At 39.6% G+C, this 15,531-nt stretch overlaps 1 protein-coding gene across 1 annotated transcript in view; it reads right to left on the bottom strand.

Annotated features, from left to right (window-relative positions):
- The window catches only part of mgat5 (alpha-1,6-mannosylglycoprotein 6-beta-N-acetylglucosaminyltransferase), a 114,062-nt gene extending 100,267 nt beyond the window's left edge, over positions 1 to 13,795 (bottom strand). Inside the window, exon 1 of the mRNA XM_061715719.1 lies at positions 13,654 to 13,795. The gene's annotated coding sequence lies outside the window, so the exon portion shown is untranslated. The remainder of the gene's footprint in view (positions 1 to 13,653) is intronic.
- Between the last annotated feature and the right edge of the window lie 1,736 nt (positions 13,796 to 15,531).

Raw genomic sequence — 15,531 nt, 5'->3', positions numbered from 1 at the left:
TTACACGCTACATTGCAACATCTCTATTTATATATACAAAAAAAATGTTGCAGAATACCTATAAAAGATGATCACATCAAGTTAGGTTGGCACGCACAGCATCAGGAAATACTCGGGAGGAAGTTGATCAGACAGCAGGAAACGGTTCAAAAAGCTTCATGTCATGTCTACACTTCTTCAGTTTCACTTGAGACATCGCTGCCGACATTCACCGCGTAGTTTATTTCTACGATTCAGAGTTAATTACATCATAATGACAAATACAGTTCCTCATTCTGACAAGCATCGACAACCCTTCTCTTTAGCGACCAGCCTCGTTTGCATCACGATACATCCAATCCACCTGACTGAAAAGCACCTCAATTTAATATTACGTTCACATTTTCCACGTATAAGTTTAGATTTGCTGTTATCAACAGACATTAGGGGTGGGCAAAAATATCGATATGGCAATATATCGCGATACTTTTCCAGCCGATTCAATATCGATATTCAAAATTTGAATATCGATTTATTTATTTATTTATTTATTTATTTTTTTATCCCCGATTTTTTCCCATTATATCACCCAGTGCTCCTACCTAAGTGACAGTCCTGGGCATTGCCACTCTCTACCAACCCTGGGAGGGCCCTGCACTGAGCTCAGGTTTTATTTCACGTTTTATTTCATTTTATAATTTATTTTTTATATAACACAATTGCCTGTCCTTAAAAAATGAAAAATAATGGACAGAGGTTTATTTATTTATGGATTTATATCTATACTGACTGATCACTGTGCCTGTCCTTGGTTTTAATACCCATCTTTCTTGTGTTTATTATCATTTGCCACATAATTAAAGCAACCTCATACTAAATTTAATGTTAATTTCATATGATGTAAATAATATGAAAAACATATACAAATATGTTGTAACTTTAGCTTGTATAGTTATAATAAAACATTGTTTTGACTCAGTTTGTCCCATGAATTGTCACTATAATCTGATGAACGTGCAACTCGGATTTTAAGATCCATCACTATCATCTGATGTACACATATACAGCTTGGATTTTAAGATGTGTAATGCATTTTGAAATTTTTCGGTGAACTATGTAGAATATAATAATCGGGATATCGCATAATCGGGATATCGCAATGTGTATCGTATCGTGGCTCAAGTATCGTGATGCGTATCGTATCGTGAGGTCCTTCCCAATACCCACCCCTAACAGACATATTTAGTCACATGACTAAATCCCATTTTCCTCTTTAGTTTCATTGGGTTTTCTTTATGTACTTTTCAGACTTGTGTTAAATGGCCTCATGTTGCCCACGGTTACTGTGACATCCCTGCATTTGGCCCTCAGCCAAAAGCTCGGCTCCAAGGGATGATTGTTTTCTACCATTGTCTCAACAACTCATCCAGCAAAGGGACATGGCCCAGTCCAGTCAGCATCCAACACCTCCCAGACTCACACTGTCCTACTTTGCATGTTGTTGGTCCAAAGCAGACGTGATTCTGATAACATGGCCCTGCTGCCATGGAGACCGGTGTGACTTTGCATCTTAATGAACTTCTTCACATAAGCCCATGTCCTTAATTATTCATTAGGCCTTCCACAGAAGCAGGCCACGCTGCAGACTCGCCACCTCGATGGTGCGAAACAAACTCATAACCAGATATCAGCAGGTGTGACGCGGTTGAGACGGACGCCATCCGCGGCTAAGTTCATCTAAAGATGCAAGAAAGCAGGGATCAGTATTGTATTCTTCATTGAGTCACAAATACCTCTTCAGTGGGTCCAATTTCAAGCTATGGTCATGGAAATTTAAGTATCTCCAAATGAATTTTTGAAGAGAATAAGAGAAAATGTGCTACTCCAGCTTCTGTGAGGCCTCATTAACAAATATTTTAGTGATTTTAGTGACAAAAAGAGCTATTCAAGCGGCCTGCTTATAATTCCACAGCATATAAAGCCCTCATTAGCAAGAAAATAAAAGTCACGTTTATTTGACACCACCAGGAAAACAACTGCAAACATGCTGATAGCAGATGGAACTATTTACCGTCGAACTTGATCCAAACAAAAGTCAATTCTCTAGGGATGTAAGCACATACTCCATTATAAGTCAATTACAATTAAAAATGTTGTTGAAACATCAGAGGAGTTTGACAGGTTGGGTGTTTAAAAATACACACAATAAAAATGCAACTAATGGTTTCAATCTAAAGGAATATTATTAGAATATTCTTGCTTGTACTGAATCTAAGTCTTGTTTTAATGAAACTTTAGTGCCGAGTATCCGGGTGGATGCTTTTGCGTGTGTGTGTGTGTTTTTAACTTAACAGAGACTCGGAGAAAAGCATACTAAATAATAAATAAGTTGAGTGCAGCAGCTTCATTTACTCATGTTAAAAATCCGAGACAGGAACATCGAAATTTGTGCGATAGTTAAACACAGTAACAAATCAAAATCTCAATTATACTGACACAGATTCAGCTGGTGGTTTCTTGTTCGTATCTCTACTGACAAAAATGAACCTTAATGATTGAAAAATACACCTTGGAAAGACACACTATATTCATATGTACATATACTCGCGTCACATCTGTCCACTGGGAGTGAGAACGCCACACTAAGTGGGCTGATGAAGTGACAAAGAAGCTCTGCAACGTCCAGCTCAGTCATCCCTCCCTACAGACACTCAGGTTGAGGCCACATTATTACTGTTGTCAAGCACCATTGACCCCTTAAGTCTGATTCATCTGGCACGGCACGATGCCGGTATCCTGCACATCTGGACCGGGTGCAGTGTGCTGGGCTTGCCCGGCATGGCTGCATTTGTACGTAGAGGACATTATGTACACAACGTAGACATGAAGTTGTGTGAATTAAGACCTGGAAACAGGCATTGTGGCATAGAATTGTCAAATTGGTTTAATTCACTGTACAAATGGTTACAGATTACTTTTGTAATACTGTATTTGACCTGATCTTTGTACGTTTTGACTGTATGCTTGTGCTTTTTATTATTTTACCTCTTTTCTTATCATTTTATTTCATTTTATTTGTTATTTACTGTTTAATTGTGTCTTGCCGCTTTTAATGTTGATGTAAAGCACTTTGAATTACCTTGTGTTGAATTGTGCTATACAAATAAACTTGCCGTTGCATCCTCTCTTTTCAAAGCATACTGCTTTACCACTGACGTCTTGCTTGGTCCACCTAAATGTTCCCCTTGTAACACCGAAGTGATGGGTAAGGGAATGTACGCAACACGTGGCCAACAAAATAAAATGCTCAACAATACTTGACAAAGAAGCATCTTATTTTCAGCTGACAGTGCTATTCTCCAAATTAAGAGCAGAATTCAAGAGCAGGGGACTGTTACGCAATAAAAACTAATGCTTTTTATTATTTTACCTCTTTTCTTATCATTTTATTTGTTATTTACTATTTAACTGCGTCTTTCCACTTTTAATGTTGATGTAAAGCACTTTGAATTACCTTGTGTTGAATTGTGCTATACAAATAAACTTGCCTTGCCATGAATGGCTTGTGGATGCAACAGTTCCTTGCGACAATCACTTAACACAGTGCTTTGAGTAAACAACAGGGTTCCCAACGTGACGCCGTGATGACGTGACTGCAAGCGGCAATCTTGCTCAAGCATGACTAAGACGAGAATAATGTGAGAGCGGGCTGAGTGTACGGCACGGTACACCTAAAGTCACTCCTACGACAGTTTTAGAGATTTACCCACGATGGATTTCCATAGCCACCACGATGCCTTTTCTAGCTCAGGTAGCCAACTTCCTCTCACATCATTGTTTTGTTTGTTTGCCGAAGGACCACTACAATGGGTCCCCAAAGTTACTTGGAGTGTTTTTTTCCTGCTAGCGAGACATGAAACCCGCAAAAGCCAGACAATGCTTCCTAAAATGTATCTAAAATTCATTCAAATGAAATGGAAACTGATATGATAGCACGCAGACCACTCATTGGCCTCATTTTAAGTGATATGTTAAAAATTATATTCAACCTTCAATGCAATCCCATCAAACAAGGTTAGATTATTTTTATCGTTATGGGATCAAATTTACAGATTCCTCCCTAATCCTCATATCTAAAAACTCTGTGAACCAAGACTTTTAAGCCAAACACCTGATCTAAACCCCTACAAGAAGCAGCCCAGCTCCACCCTGCAGTCCTAAATGCAATCAATTGTTACAGTGAAAGACCTCTCAGGGAAATGTCACATTAATGGAGCATAACCCTCAAATGCCCCCAAAAAAAGGTTTGTCGTTTTCTCCTCTGCTGCTGAAAACCAGTGACCCAAGCGTCTCCACAAAAGGAACTGCCTCAGCACTTTGCAAACAAAGAAACAAAACATGCTACATTTCTCAATCTTGTCATGAAAAAGGGAAGTTGGTGATCCATGAAAAGTGTTTACTTTGTCATTTTAGCGACCTTGTAAAAAAGAACCGGCAGCTCCATCATGCAGAGTGCAAAATATGGAGAAAATGTTTGCAAAAATAGGAGCAAGAAACAACGATTGATTGTAGGTTTGCATTTGTTATTTTCGGTCTGCATAGAAAACTAACATCTGTGGCTGAAACCAATGACCCACTCCACTCAGTGAATAGAAACCGGTGTTCACAGGAACTCCTTATCTTTCATTTCTCTAACAAGTCTGTCTTGTGTCTGCAAAAAAAAAAAAGAAAAGAAAAAACCTTACCTTGAGATAGTCAGATTTTTTTTCCTTTACTGCTGTGAACAACATTGAAATACTATTTCAGAGCACTTGCTCGAGTCCCCTGCAAAGCCATTGCCGCTAATGCAAGACTGTCCTTCGACGTTTGCTGACGGCTCTAACTTGCTACAACATGACAAGCAATGAGACGGAGGACAAGACCACCCGGAACGCGACCTGCATGCTGAAAACATGCCCGCTGACAAGTGTGGCGAGGAATTGCAGATGAGGCGCTGAAGCTCGACACAACACTTTTCTTGTCCTGTCACCATCACATGCAAATTGCTGGCTCATCCCTTTGAAAAATTCTAAAATAAAATGAAATATAAATCCTTTTTTTCCAGCTCCAGCAGAGGGGAAAAAAAGCTTCTGAACGATTCATCCTTATTAACAAAAAAATGAATTCATGAACAATAATTAGTACTTTTGGCACCTATTACTGATTTAATGAGAACTTGAATTCCCTAAAGGCCCAAACTCCCAGATAAAAATAAAATCTAGTTTTACTCTTCACTATCTTATACAGCCGTTGACAGGTTAGCTTTGCCTTTTCTTCCCCTTGGTTTTACCCCCGACATGCATGTTTGCACTGGTTTTCCTCTGCATCAATCGTAAGTATCACATCCCCGCATCATGCAGATCTGTGATTTTTCAATGAATATCACTGTCATCCATTCATCAATAACTCCTTCCTCTTTGGCTCACTGCAATCTTGTTTCTGCTTTTTTTTTTTTTTTTAGGTATTAATGCTCGTTAACATTTCAGCAAATTAATGACCCTTTAATCCCAGTCACTGCTCGTTGAATCTGCCCATTTGGTTTACAGTTTCCTGTGCATCCTCTCTTTTCAAAGCATACTGCTTTGACACTGACGTCTCGCTTGGTCCACCTAAACGTTCCCCTTGTAACACCGAAGTTAGGGCTGGGCGATATATCGAGATTTTAATATATATCGATATATTTTCAAACACGATATGGTACGAGACAATATCGTTTATATCGATTTAAAAAAAAAAAAAAAAATCTTTTTTTTTTACATTTTTTTTTTTGATAATTTTGATATAGCTTATTTTGTGACAAATTGACTTGAATGTTTTATTTGAGATTTGCACAAATGTTTTGTTATTTGCACAACTGTCAACCTCAGTGGAAAAGTCTGCCTGTTACTGTCTACATTGTATTAATTGCACAGTGTATTTTAATTTAATTGTTATGCAGGAAAGGGATATTTGTTTTATTTTATTCAAGAAGCATTTTTATTCTATATATGCAGGCAGTTTATTTTTATTTCATTTGTTTTATACATGTTGATATTGTGCAGACCTCTGTTAATAAAGGAACCTGTGTGACATTTGGCACGAGGCTTTGTATTAAAACTGACTGTTTTTTTAAGGGTTTGCCTCAGAAAAAAATGAAGCTAACAGAGATGCTATGCTATAATGCTTTGGGGGAAACCCCAATTAAGGCACAGAAAAAATATCGAGATATATATCGAGTATCGCCATTTAGCTAGAAAATATCGAGATATGACTTTTGGTCCATATCGCCCAGCCCTAACCGAAGTGATGGGTAAGGGAATGTACGCAACACGTGGCCAACAACATAGAAAATACTCAACAATACTTGACAAAGAAGCAACTTATTTTCAGCTGACAGTGCTATTCTCCAAATTAAGAGCAGAATTCTAGAGCAGGGGACTGTTACGCAATGGGATGCGCAAACATACACACAATGATGCCCACAAGGCCTTTGGCTAACTACATTAAATCCCTAAACCTCTGCACTTCATGCCTGATTCACAACACTTTGCCTAAAAGCAGCCTAATCCTCCTTTCGGTTTTTTTTCTTAATGCAGATCCAAATCCTCTAAAACCTTTTTAAAGACATTAACAGAAGCAAAACATACAACAAACTCCAGCCAGACACATGAGACTTATACATGACAGTGGTAGTGAATACTAGCAGGCAGGTTTAACCTGATTCTCTCCTTCATGCATCCGTGCAGTTTCACTTTTACTGTCAACTAAACCACACTAGAAAAAATGTGAAAGTTCTGCATTAAATGAGACGGGGCGGGCCTTTTAACATTTTGTCCAGTTGCAATTTCTTTAAGCATGTTCTGATCTTCGACTATTCCCCAAATCTCAAGTGCAAGCTACCTCCACCAAATGCAATCTAAACCCCACAAAATGCATTAAAATTTGTTAGACGTCTGAGAGAAACCCGACGAGACCCTTCTAAACAGGACGGTATAACTCTGGAGGTCGCTTGAGCAAAGCAGCTACTGTAACTGCGTCTAAGGTGAAACTTCCTAGAACTGGTACTTTAAATATTTACTTATGCAAAGAGCCAAACTTCTTGCCCTCATCACTTGAAGGCAGCACTCGTTATCCTTACAAATCTACGTCCAGCTTTTCCACAGAAGCTTTCTGAAACTCTTGTAGGTGTTGAAATAACCCCACATTGAGAAAGTCAGATAGCAACCACAGACTTTGCAGAAGTCAGACACGGACCCCAAACCCCTTCTTAACTATATTTTTCCAGAGTCCTGCTTGAAAATGACATCTAATTTGGACTTTCCAAACTATCCCTGGTTTTCCAGGTCCCTTTTGTTTTAAATATGCCAAAAATGTTTTAATTCCTCTTAAACATATTTCTTTTTTGAGTATAAATCAGTTCACTTCTTCAATATCTGCACTGTGGGTTTTTTGCGCAAGGCTATATCTCAGGAACGGCTATGTGAATTTCAGTGAGCGACACCTCATGCTGAGTCTTCAACAAATAATTGAACAGTTCAGCAATTAACAAATCCGGATCAGAGTGATGAAAAAGCTGCGTGACCCAAAATGCCGGCTTTTATATGTTCCTACCGCTAAAAGAGTAGCCTGAGAGGTCCAAAGCTATTTTAACTTGTCACAGATACTTGCGATCGCATTAGTTTTTTTTTTACTGAAGTATGATTTATAACGTCAAAGATTTAAGGTAAGACTGACTGGTAAGAGTGTCTTTTTCCGCTGCTGGTACTGGGAGTTTTTGTCTCCGAGTGTTGATTCTTGCACCGCTGGAATGTGAGCAATCTCAGCCTTTAAGTGGCAGCAGGTACTTATTTGTTGACCAATGGCAGTTCATTTTTCAGTGGCATACAATGAGCTTTGTGCTTTGAGCTTTGTGTTTAGGTGGAAACACTCGTTATCGACATAAAGCTGAGCTCCATCCCCGCCTCTACTTGTTTGGCGAGCTGCATAAGCACGTTTTATCATTCTTTGTAGGATTTAACATGTCTTGAATGATCTCTGTGTCATAGTTAGGAAAAGTTTAGCTATCAAAATATATCCCAACTGTTAATAATCCTTCATAAATGACTGGGAACTCTTTAACCCACATTTGAACATTGTGTGTCAGCCGTCTTTTTATGCGCTGCTGCACTTTGCCTTGGAGCCAAATCTATTCAACTGCCTGCTGCAGACATGCCTTGTATTCTCGTAACGACACTCGCCGAGGCTGCACCAGCAGACGACAGGACGAACACCTCAAGGCTTTCAAATAATGGCATCAGTTGTTACAAACACACGCGTGTAAAGTGTGGCGTGCAACGCGGCACAGCAGGTCTGAGGTGGGTACGTCATAAACGAGGGGAGACGGGAAGATAAGCGGAGCAGCAAGTGTGTCGGAGGTCATTAAAACAAGTTTGAAGATATATGAACAGTATGGTACATGGTACAATGTTTTTGACTTATGATAATGATTATATGATGGAAAAATCATGTTTAGTCATTTAAAACTGTTATGTTTTGATTTTATTTAAGTATGGGAAAGCTGCTCTTCAAGGAGCCTTTAAGTAGATAAAGTTGCATGTGTTTTTTTTCCTGTGACAAAGAAACTTCCCTTTACTTCACATTGGAGCATCAAACTTACATACAAGGTCAGAAATCAAGTCACATCTTTTATAGATTTTTGTGCACAAAAATATGGCAATATTGATGTAATATTTCCAGCATTCACAAAGACAAATTGTTTTAAGATGAGTGTAAATGCTGGATTCTCGAAAAACACACAATTGAACACTTAAATATCTTTGACCTGTGGACTCTTGGAAAATATTTTGTAGCACAACTAGAATTTACATTTTAAACAGCAACACTGATGAGAGCAGTGTTATAAACCTTTAGTAAGATGAGCCAAAAGATGTTAGAAGCACAAATCAATAGAATAGTGTTAACATTTAGAGAGAGAAATGTGTTCACTTTATAGCTGAGAAATAGATTGGAAGATTAGCACAAGATGTTTGACCGCATATACTTACAACTCAGGCCGAGCAATTTAAGATTAAGACATAGCTTTGATTTTTTTTCATAATATTAGGGCTGGGTATCGATTCAAATGTCAAAAATCGATTCGATTCCGATTCTTAAGATTCAGAAACGATTATCAAGATTTGATTCGATCCGATTCGGATATTGATTTGGGTTAGTGTTATTAAAACTGTTTTTTGAGCTGTTGCATGAATTATATGACTGTAGTTATGCAAACTATTACTACTAGTATTATATTGAGATTCAACAGCAAGTATTGGCAGCTAATGATGCTGTAAGGACCAATCACCTCCCAGAATGCTGATAGAACTGCTTTCAGAAACATCGTGTGGGTCAGAATTATCAAACAGATCCAGGGCAGCAAACAGTATGAAATCGGTTTCATTTTTTCCCACATTCCGTTTTAATTTTTCCCATTTCCGGTTTCGATTTTTAATTTTTGACAATTTGGTTTTTAGCATTTTATGCAAATTTAACCCCAAGACAGTATATAAAGTAATGAAATATACACAATTTATGCAATTATAACCTAACACTTTAATGTTTTCATACCTTTAAACATATTTAAAGGCAAAAACATGGCACCAGTTATTCTCATGTCCAACAAAACATTCCTTTTTTGGGCATAAACAAAAAAATACCAAAAGTTGTAATGTAATAATGAAAAATTAAAAAATAAATAAATAAATAAATCAACCTTTAGACATATGAATCGATTTTTAGGAATCAATATGAGAATCGATTTAGAATCGGAAAATCGATTTTTTTTCAACACAGGCCTACATAATATATATTTTTTATGATAAAGTTGCACTTGTAACCAAAGTGCAACAAAACTAACTGACAGTCTGTCTATAACATTTTAAAATGTTGGCGATCCAGCCACTTTTCAAAGGTGTTTGGGTTCAGAAGAGGACACTGACGTTGTGTGTGTGTGTGCGCACTGGGATAACAGGACCCCTTTAAATGCAGTAAGGCCAAGCGTTCCGCCGTCCTGCACGGCATCCATCACCACAGCCCACTTCTCCTCCATCTTCGCTCCCTCTCCTCTGCCTCGCCTGGCTCCTCACCAGAGCCCACCAGTACACCCCCTCACTCACTCCCACACCCTCCACCCATCTCCCTGCCAGTGAAGCATGCCACTGAAGCAAAGCTCCTTTTCCTCGGGATTTATAATCCCAAAGAAAAAAAAAAAAAAAAGGCAACTGAAAGAGCTCTTTATAAAGCCGTCAGCGGCTGACCTCTGCATGGTCAGTCACTACTCCCGGTATTAACCCACTGGTGCAAACAATTAAAGAGCATAAGCTGTGAAGACGAGAGCTCTGGATAAGATAAAAGATTAAACACATCTTGATGAGCTTCTTGCAGCCTGCATGATAATGACTGAGATACATCTCACACAATCAAATCATCATGTCATAACCTGATTACACGAAGCTACACATGGTTCAGATTGGAAATTACTGGACTGCACGGGTAAGTTAAGTGCTTCTGCATCTGCAATGAGCCAAATGGGAAAATTACACAAATAGCTCTCTCGCAGTCCCTCTGCCTATTTTTTTTAAACCAAGAAATGCATTCAATTAGCCTCCACTTGTGAATCTTTGTAAAACAATATTGAATTTACGTCCCATCTTCCCTGGGAAATAAGAAGCAGGTTTGTGTATGAGCAGCTTGGTTTACTCTTTCACTGTGAAGCATCTCTTAAAAAACTGATCTAAACCCACAAGGGAGTGCAACACACGAGGATGACCCAGCAGCTCAGTTTATTCATACATAGCCATTCAAATAAACGTATACAATTGAGACCAATCAGACATCTATAATGGTCCTTTGGCATGTATGAATGAGTCTTCAAAAAGTAGGCTATTGAAAGCTTTTGGGAGGGGACCCAAAGTTCATGAAGGAAAAATGAAATGTACAGTGCAATGTGGTAACGTTGGGAATATGAAACCAGTAGACATTACAATGCAGACAATCAAACATACAAATACATACAATCATTCATACAGTCATCCCAATATCTCCGTCATGTAGTTCTCCAGTAAACCACCAGTTCTCCAGTAAACCACCAGTTCTCCAGTAAAACCACCAGTTCTCCAGTAAAACCACCAGTTCTCCAGAAAAACACCAGTTCTCCAGTAAACCCACCAGTTCTCCAGTAAACCCACCAGTTCTCCAGTAAACCCACCAGTTCTCCAGAAAAACACCAGTTCTCCAGTAAACCCACCAGTTCTCCAGTAAACCCACCAGTTCTCCAGTAAACCCACCAGTTCTCCAGTAAAACCACCAGTTCTCCAGTAAAACCACCAGTTCTCCAGTAAAACCACCAGTTCTCATATAAACCACCAGTTCTCCAGTAAACCCACCAGTTCTCCAGTAAAACCACTAGTTCTCCACCAGTTCTCCAGTAAACCCACCAGTTCTCCAGTAAACCCACCAGTTCTCCAGTAAACCCACCAGTTCTCCACCAGTTCTCCAGTAAACCACCAGTTCTCCACCAGTTCTCCAGTAAACCACCAGTTCTCCAGTAAAACCACCAGTTCTCCAGTAAAACCACCAGTTCTCATATAAACCACCAGTTCTCATATAAACCACCAGTTCTCCACCAGTTCTCATATAAACCACCAGTTCTCCACCAGTTCTCCAGTAGACCCACCAGTTCTCCACCAGTTCTCCAGTAAACCACCAGTTCTCCAGTAAACCCACCAGTTCTCCACCAGTTCTCCAGTAAACCCACCAGTTCTCCAGTAAACCTCCAGTTCTCCAGTAAAACCACCAGTTCTCCAGTAAACCCACCAGTTCTCCAGAAAAACACCAGTTCTCCAGTAAACCCACCAGTTCTCCAGAAAAACACCAGTTCTCCAGTAAACCCACCAGTTCTCCAGTAAACCCACTAGAGGTGGGTGCAATTCATCGATGTGTCGATGCATCGCGATGCGTCACGTGACGATTTGGAATAAATTATAAAAAAAAAAAAAAAAAAAAAATTTAAGTTATCCTATCCAGATTCCAGACTGAATAAGCTGCTGAATCATTTCATTTTCAAGAATGCACATTTCTTATTGTTCACTTGAAATATGGCAGATATGTTTAAACTAAATAAATTTGATGGAAGTACATATCTTGTTTACTTGAATTAATGAACTCATTAAATCCAGGGCTTGACCGTTTTCAGTGTTTTCCGCCAATAGAGGGCGCTCTCATGCAAGTGCAGCTTTCCCTGGTCAAAGTTAAGTAAGTCAAAGAGCAAATGTTTACATAGTCATAAAATAAATTATTTTGTGTCTTTGAAAAATACATGTCAAATGTTCAAAGAACCTTGTTATTTACTTAATGAGTGTTGTTAGAGGAACTGAGTTAATTGATTGGCTATTTATTTACAAATGTAGCCACAGATGAAGACAAAATCAATCTTGTATGGAAAAAAGCATTAAAAAATCACAATAATCGAAGAATCGTGGCCCCAATAATCGAATCGAAAATCGTTATAATCGAAGAATCGAAGCTCCAATAATCGAAATCGAATCGAATCGTGAGGTACCCTTGTTTGCATACCCCTAAAACCCACTAGTTCTCCAGAAAAACACCAGTTCTCCAGTAAACCACCAGTTCTCATATAAACCTCCAGTTCTCCACCAGTTCTCCAGTTCTCCACCAGTTCTCCAGTAAACCACCAGTTCTCCACCAGTTCTCCAGTAAAACCACCAGTTCTCCACCAGTTCTCCAGTAAACCCACCAGTTCTCCAGTAAAACCACCAGTTCTCCAGTAAAACCACCAGTTCTCCAGTAAAACCACCAGTTCTCCACCAGTTCTCCAGTAAACCCACCAGTTCTCCAGTAAAACCACCAGTTCTCCAGTAAAACCACCAGTTCTCCAGTAAAACCACCAGTTCTCCACCAGTTCTCCAGTAAAACCACCAGTTCTCCAGTAAAACCACCAGTTCTCCAGTAAACCCACCAGTTCTCCAGTAAAACCACCAGTTCTCCACCAGTTCTCCACCAGTTCTCCAGTAAACCCACCAGTTCTCCAGTAAACCCACCAGTTCTCCAGTAAACCACCAGTTCTCCAGTAAATTCACCAGTAAACCCACCAGTTCTCCAGTAAACCCACCAGTTCTCCAGTAAACCACCAGTTCTCCACCAGTTCTCCAGTAAACCCACCAGTTCTCCACCAGCTTCGCCATCACAGGTTGTTATTCAGGAAAAACCTGTCACTGAGGTCAGAGCCTTTTCTTATTACTTCAATAAATACATGAATTAATGAATAAATAAATAAATGACGCGAGGAACGCTGTGGTTTTCCTACCAGCTAGCAGAGAGCTGAGACACCGACCAACACAATGGGACCCCGACTGCCTCCCGACTGACTCCCGACCGACTCCCGACTGGCTGCGACCGTCAGCACGGTCTGCGACCAGACCCGACTAGCGTTAGCATCCGGCCAACAGACCACCAAACGACCCCCGACCCGGGGGCCGCTCGCATCTCCCACCCCGCAGCGCCGCAGTGGCGGGTCGCCCACTCTCCCCAACACACTGCGCCTCTCCGCCCGCACACAGCCGCCTCCCCGGGCGGTCACGGTGACAGCACCGAGCTCACCTGTGCAGTGCGTCCATCTGGCAGCGCGGGGTACAGGTATGAGGTCCCGGGGGGCCGTGGTGGGGTCTCGGAGACTCGGTGAAAGGCAGCGGGAGACGTCGCCGTGCGGAGCCGGACCTGGAGCTGCTCTGGCGGGGTAAACGGCGCCGCGCACAGCGCTGCCAGCTGGCTCCGCCCACCACGCCGACGGCACACTCAGGCACCGTCCGCCTGTTCACTCACCATCACCAAACGTACAACCGTAGTTTAGTATGGCCTCAGAAAGTATCAATGATCAATCATTAAAAAACCTATATATTTGATTTGATTTTTATTTTGTACATTTTAGAATAGAATACTTTATTTTCATTATACGTGGGTACATTGAGATTAAAAGCAGCATCACTTTTCCAGTGCAAAACAGTGCAAACAGATAAGAAATATAAATAATACAGGACTGTCTCAGAAAATTAGAATATTGCAATAAAGTCCTTTATTTTCTGTAATGCAAAAATGTCATACATTCTAGGATTCATTACAAATCAACTAAAATATTGCAAGCCTTTTATTATTTTAATATTGCTGATCATGGCTTACAGCTTAAGAAAACTCAAATATCCTATCTCAAAAAATTAGAATATTCTGGGAATCTTAATCTTAAACTGTAAACCATAATCAGCAATTTTAAAATAATAAAAGGCTTGCAATATTTCAGTTGATTTGTAATGAATCCAGAATTTATGACATTTTTGTTTTTTTAATTGCATTACAGAAAATAAAGAACTTCATCACAATATTCTAATATTCTGAGACAGTCCTGTATATATAGGTAGATATATTCATTAAAACTTTATACATCAAATTATACAGTGAAATAAGAACACTGCATAAGCTGTTACAAATTGGTTAGCTACATCCAAATTGAGTTGCAGTCTAATAAAATAGCAATTTTATGTGAAAGATATATATTATTCATTAATTGCATATAATATTTTAGGGCTCTTATTTTTCATTATTTATACCACAGTCTGTGTGAATACTCGATTCTGATTGGCTGGCAGGTGTAGGTTATCACTTATAACCTACACCTAGAAAACAAGCTGGTCAAATTGCCTGATAAAATTAATATCATTGCGCTGGATCAACTGGCAGGTGGTAACCAAGGCAACGGAGATTCAGAGAAGAAGAGCCGGCTACCGCAGGACGGCCACATGAGGGATTTTGTAATTTCTTGTAATTTATTTGGTGAATTTAACAATTTTGATGACTGGGATGCAGAAGAGGAGAGAAAAGAAAATAGCCGAGCAGAGCTGAGCGGACTAGAATATCTCCCGTTACCAAGGAAACTGAGTTATGGCCTGTTAAAAAACTTTGTAATTTACCAGGTTCCAACGGCTGCAGACGAGAGATTAAATAGTCCGCTCAGCTGTGTCTTGTTATAAAACTAATGATTTCAACTGAAAACACATTAAAGCATGAAACCATCCTCTGCTTCGCATTGGACGGTTCACGCCCCCGCGTCGTCCATATATTTATGATAATGTACACCTTGTCGGGCATTATCCCTTACTTATTCTTTAAAGATCTGTCTACAATTAGTCTATAGTTTCTAGCCTGCTTGATGCAATTACATGTTCAGTTCACACACAGAATGAGATCATAGAAATTCTGTCCCTTGATTAAAGCTGCTTTAAGTCTCTATCGTAGGCGTAGATATAAACATGAATTAAATACTTAATTAATTTAAAAAAAAAACAATAAGAAACATAATGCAGGACGATCCCTAAGTGTTCCTGTGATAAAGGCGAACAAGTGCAAGCTTTGTCTTTACTGCCCTCTGCTGGCCACCAGGCTATGTTGCAGAAACCTGGTCCTCTTTTCGTTCAGTTAGGAATTACA

The sequence above is a fragment of the Cololabis saira genome, chromosome 24, assembly GCF_033807715.1.
Source record: "Cololabis saira isolate AMF1-May2022 chromosome 24, fColSai1.1, whole genome shotgun sequence".
NCBI classification, from domain to species: Eukaryota; Metazoa; Chordata; class Actinopteri; order Beloniformes; family Belonidae; genus Cololabis; species Cololabis saira.
This window is presented reverse-complemented; position numbering and strand designations above follow the sequence as displayed.